We start from the raw sequence: 6,126 nt of genomic DNA, 5'->3' as shown, positions 1-6,126 counted from the left end.
GGATGGATTTGAGGTTAGAAGATGAATTTGGGACATTATGTTTGGTCAGGGATGTATCCTGATCTACATACCAAGTAGAATTTGAATATACATGATCTGAAGTTCAAAGAGAAGTCTGGGGATACAGATAGAGAGTGAAGGATAAATAAACCCTGTGGATAGATAAGAAAATCTAGAGAAACATATGGAATGAGAAAAAATTCTGGGAAAAACTGGCATTTAAGAGATACAAAAGAAGGGTTCACAAAGTAATATAATAAAGAGTAATCATGTTTTTCAGAGATGGTTTCCAGTCAAGATGGCATCCTCCTAACCACACTTCAGTTCCCAGGATAATATCAGACAAGATCTGTGGGGCTCCAGTGTGAGTATGTCTTGGCAAACCTTCAGTGGATGGCACAGTTGGGAATCTACTGATTACCATACTCTTCAGAAGCCAGCTAGACCCTCAAGTTCCCCCAACCACTCACCTCAACTGCCACACCCCTGATTCCCAGACCAAGTTCTCTGTTATGTTACCTGCAGGCCCTGCCAACCGTGGCCTTCCCTATCCCCTGGAGGACCCCCACTGTGTCTATCAGTGGCCTGCCCAGGGTCCGTGAGTGGATTGTGTGCCTTCCCTGTCTCACAAGGCATCCCCCATTGTGTCTGTTGGTGGACTGTTCACACAGTATCTGTCGGTGGCCCATATGCCTTCACTGCCTCCCTGAGTTCCTTCCCACACTGTGTCAGTCAGGGGCCAACACACACTACATCTGTAGGGAACCAACAAGGGAATGATCCAGCAAGAAGACATCCCAATCCTAAATCTATATGCACCAAACACAGGTGTCCCACAGTTTATTAAACAAAGCCTACTTGACAACAAAACAGAAATAAACATCAACATCAACATAGTTGTGGATTTCAATACTCCACTATCATCAATAGATCATCCAAGCAGAAAATCAACAGAGAAGTAAGAGAGCTCAACAACAACATAGATCAACTAGACCTAACGGACATCTACAGAACATTACACCCAATTTCTACAGAATACACACTCATCTCAGCAACCCCTGGAACCCTCTACAAACTAGATGATATATTAGGCTATACTGCATTACCTCATAAATTCAGGAAAATTGACATAATTTCCTACATCATATCAGATCACAATGCTGTAAAGCTAGAAATTAACAACAAAAGATGCTTCAGGAATTCCACCAGATCCTGAAGACTGAACAACACATTTTTAAACAATAAATGGGTAGTAGAAGAAAGCAAAACAGAAATTGTAAAATTTCTAGAATTGAATGACAATGAGAACACAACTTACCAAAACTTATGGGACACAATGAAAGCAGTCCTAAGGGGAAAATTTATAACACCAAATGCCTTCATAGCAAAAACAGAGAGATGGATGGAGGGATGGCTTATTGGTTAAGGCATTTACCTGCAAAGCCAAAGAACCCAGGTTCAATTACCCAGGACCCATGTTAGCCAGATGCATAAGGGGGTACATGCATCTGATGTTCATTTGCAGAGGCTGGAGGCCTTAGTGTGTTCTCTCTCTCTCTCTCTCTCTCTCTCTCTCTCTCTCCTCTCTCTCTCTCTCTCCTTCTCCCTCTCCTTCTCCCTCTTTCTCTTTCAGATAAATAAATTGAAATAACATATAAAAACAGAAATCAAATAATAACCTAACCATCCACCTAAGAGCATTGGAAAAACAAGAAGAAGAAGAAAAAAAAAAGAAAAGTAAAACAAGAAGAACCCAACTAAAAGAGCTCCAGATGGAAAGAAATAATCAAGATTACAGCAGAAATTAATAAATTGGAAACTAAGAAAACAATTAAGAAAATTGATGAAATAAAGAGCTGGTTCTTTGAAAAAAATTAAAAAGATTGATTTGATCAATTTGATCAAGTGAAAAACAGAGAAGTCTCAAATTAACAAAACCAGAAAAGAAAAAGGAGAGATCACAACAGACATCAATGAAATTTGAAGAATCATCAGGACTTACTATCAAAACGTTTTCTCCACAAAATTGTAAAATCTGGATGAAATGGATGAATCCCTAGACCACATACCAAAACTAAACTTAGAGCAGATTGATCTGCTAAACAAATTTATCACATCCATCAAGATTGAAAAGTAATCAAAAACCTCCCCCCAAAAGAAAAGGCCAGGATTGGATGGCTTCTCAGCCAAATTCTATCAAACCTTCATTGAAGAACTGAAACCAGTTTTTTTTTAAGAAACTTCCTTCCTTTTTCTTATTTATTTATTTGTTTGAGAGCTACAGCAAGAGAGAGAGAGATAATGGGCACGCCAGAGCCTTCCGCCACTGGAAACGAACTCCAGACACGTGCGCACCTGGATAACGTGGGTCCTGGAGAATTGAGCCTTGAACCAGGGTCCTTAGGCTTCACAGGCAAGCGCTTAACCACTAAGCTATCTCTCCAACCCGAAACCAGTTCTTTTTCAAACTGTTTTACATGATAAGAGAGAGAAGAGAATGCTCACCAACTCATTTTATGAAGCCAGCATCACCCTGTTAGCAAAACCAGAAAAAGATGCAACAAGAAAGGGAAACTATAGGCCTATATCCCTGATGAACATAGATGCAAAGCTCCTGAACAAAATCTTTGCAAACTGAATTCAAAAACACATCAAAAGCATTGTACAGAGCTGGAGAGATGGGTTAGGGATTAAGGCTCTTGCCTACAAAGCCAAAGGACCCAGGTATAATTCCCCTGGACTCATGAGAGCCAGGTGCACAAGGTGGCACATGCATCTGGAAATCAATTGCAGGGGCTTGAGGCCCTGACATATCCATTCTCTCTCTCTCTCTCTCTTATTCTGTCTGCCTCTTTCTCTCTTTCTCTCCCTCTCTCAAATATTTTTTAAAAAGCATCATGCACCTTGATCAAGTAGGTTTAATGCAGAGAAGGCCTCTGACAAAATATAACATCACTTCATGATCAAAACACTGGAGAGAATAGGCATGGATGGTTTATATCTCAACATAATTAAGGCTGTATATAAAGTGCCTAAATACTATAAATTTAATAGGGAAAGACTCAAGGAGTTCCCACTGAGATCAGGAACATGACAGGGGTGCCCATTCTCACTAATGCTCTTCAACATAGTACTAGAGGTCCTAGCCCAAGCAATGAGACAGGAGAAAGAAATAAAAGGGATTCAAATTGGAAAGGAAGAAGTCAAATTAGCCCTATTTGCAAATGACATGATCCTATGCATAAGTAACCTGGAAGTCTCCATCTCAAAATTTCTACAGGTGATCAATTCCTTCAGTAAATTGACAGGATATAAAATAAACACACAAAATTAGTAGCCTTTCTATATGCAAAGGACAAATATACAGAGAAAGAAATCAGCAAGGCTGTCCCAACTTCAATAACAACAACAAAAAACAACCTTGAAATAACACTAACCAAGGATGTGAAAGATCTATATAATGAAAACATAAAAACACTCAAGAAGCCTAGCATGGTGGTTCATGCCTTTAATCCCAGCACTCGGGAGGCAGAAGTAGGAGAATCACTGTGAGTTTGAGGCCACCTTGAGACTACAAAGTTAATTCCAGGTCAGCCTAGACCAGAGTAAGACTCTACCTTGAAATGCCCCCCCACCAAAAAAAAAAAAAAAAACACACTCAAGAAAGAAATTGAGGAGGACTTGAAAAGATGGAAAAACCTCCAATGTTCCAGGATAAGTACAATTGCTATTGTGAAAATGGCAATTCTACCAAAACCAATATAAATTCAAATAACCATAAAAATTCCAGCACCATTCTTCACAAAGATAGAAAAATAATCTCAATATTTATAAGGAATGGCAGGAGGCTTTGGATATACAAACATATCCTCAGCAAAAGAAACACCTCTAGAGGTATTATATCCAATCTAAAGGTATATAAAGAAGCCATAGTAACAGGGGTTGGAGAGATGGCTTAGCAGTTAAGGCATTTGCCTGTAAAGCCTAAGGACCTTGATTCGATTCCTCAAAGCCCATGTAAGCAAGATGTACAAGTGGGCACATGCATTTGGAGTTTGTTTGCAGTAGCTGGAGGCCCTGGCACACCTATTCTCTCTCTCTCCTTTCTACCTCTTTTTCTCTCTCTTTCAAATAAGTAAATAAAAATAAAGTTTTTTTTTTTTAAAGCCATAGTAACAAAATCAGTATGGTACTGGCACAAAAACAGAATATAGACAAGTGGAATCAAATTTATACCAAGACTTTATCTCAAGTAACTACAGCTACTTGATCTTTGACAACGGTGGCAATAACATAGTCTGGAGAAAGACAATATTTTCAACAAATGGTACTGGACAAATTGGATAGCCATATGTAGAAAAAATAATTAAGTCATCTCATCATACACAAAAAGCAAGTCCAAATGGATTAAGGACCTCAATATAAGACCTGAAACTCTTCTTCTACCAGAAGAAAAAGTAGGAGGAACCCTCCATGATATAGGAGTAAGAAAATACTTCCTGAACAAAACTTGAGTAGCCCAGGAAATTAAGTAACCACTCAAATGGGAGCACATGAAGCTGAAAAGCTTTTGCACAGACAAATATACATAATCAAAGCCAATAGATTACCTACAGTATGGGAGAAAAAGTTTGTCAGCTACACCACTGACAGAGGACTAATATCTAGAATCCACAAAAAAACTTAACCCAAAAATAAAACCTAAACAATAAAAAAATCAAACAACTCACTTAAAAATAGAGCAGAGCACTGAATAGGGAGTTCTCAGGGGAAGAAATACAAATGGCTAACACACAATTAAGAAAACGTTGGGGCTGGAGAGATGGCTTAGCGATTAAGCACTTGCCTGTGAAACCTAAGGACCCGGGTTCAAGGCTCCATTCCCCAGGACCCACGTTAGCCAGATGCACAAGGGGGTGCATGCGTCTGGAGTGGCTTTTGCAGTGGCTGGAAGCCCTGGTGTGCCCATTCTCTCTCTCTCTCTCTCTGTATCTATCTATCTGCCTATTTCTCTCTGTCTCTCTCTGTCTCTCTGTCTCTCTCTCTCTCTCTCTCTCTCTGTCACTCTCAAATAAACATATAAAAAAATTTTAATTAAAAAAAGAAAATGTTCAACATCCTTAACCAACAGGGAAATGCAAATTAAAACAACTATGAGGTTCCACCTTACTCCAGTAAGGATAACAATCATTAAAAGAATCAAATGGCACTTGGGCCCTCAGGAAGCCTGAGGCCGGTGGTGTGATCCGGACCATCGTCGGAGGAGGCCAGGCCATGCCGGGCCCCCACTGGGCCCCATCCTGGGTCAGCCTGGTGTCTCTATTAACCAGTTCTTCAAGGAGTTCAATGAGAAGACAAAGGATATCAAAGACGGCATTCCTTTGCCTACAAAGATTTTTGTGAAGCCTGACAGGACATTTGAGCTCAAGATTGGACAACCCACTGTATCCTACTTCTTGAAGGCAGCTGCTGGAATTGAGAAGGGAGCCCGAGAAACAGGAAAAGAGGTGGCAGGCCTGGTGACTTTGAAGCACATAGATGAGATTGCCTGTGTCAAAGCTAAGGATGATGCCTTTACCCTGCAAGATGTGTCCCTGTCCTCTGTTGTCCATTCTATTATTGGCTCTGCCCGTTCCCTGGGCATTCCTGTGGTGAAAGACCTCAGTGCAGAAGAGCTGGCAGCTTTCCAGAAGGAACGAGCTGTGTTCTTGGCTGCTCAGAAAGAGGCAGATTTGGCAGCCCAGGCAGAAGCTGCCAAGAAGTGACCCCTGCTTTCCATAATCCAGGATTTTGAGGGAAGCAGCAGGGAAGGGGTGCAGTTGAGAATCATGCCAACATGATTATTATTTTCCTGAATTTATGTATTTTTACACACATAACTGTCAAAGTATTGAGCCTAAATAAATATCCTTTATCACCCCCCCCCCAAAAAAAAAGAATCAAATGAAGCTGGGCGTGGTGGCGCACACCTTTAATCCCAGCACTCGGGAGGCAGAGGTAGGAGGATTGCCATGAATTCAAGGCCACCCTGAGATGACAGAGTTAATTCCAGGTCAGCCTGGACCAGAGTGAGACACTACCCCGAAATTCCAAAAAAAAAAAAAAAAAAAAAAAGAATCAAATGAG

The 6,126-nt window shown here is 40.5% G+C and overlaps 1 pseudogene; it reads left to right on the top strand.

Annotated features, from left to right (window-relative positions):
* The first annotated feature begins 2,044 nt into the window (after positions 1–2,044).
* On the top strand, positions 2,045–5,920 carry LOC123456560 (annotated as a pseudogene).
* Positions 5,921–6,126: the final 206 nt, after the last annotated feature.

The sequence above is a fragment of the Jaculus jaculus genome, chromosome X (genome assembly GCF_020740685.1).
Source record: "Jaculus jaculus isolate mJacJac1 chromosome X, mJacJac1.mat.Y.cur, whole genome shotgun sequence".
In the NCBI taxonomy this organism is placed as follows: domain Eukaryota; kingdom Metazoa; phylum Chordata; class Mammalia; order Rodentia; family Dipodidae; genus Jaculus; species Jaculus jaculus.
The sequence above is the reverse complement of the archived record's forward strand: the minus strand, read 5'-3'. Positions and strand labels throughout refer to the sequence as shown.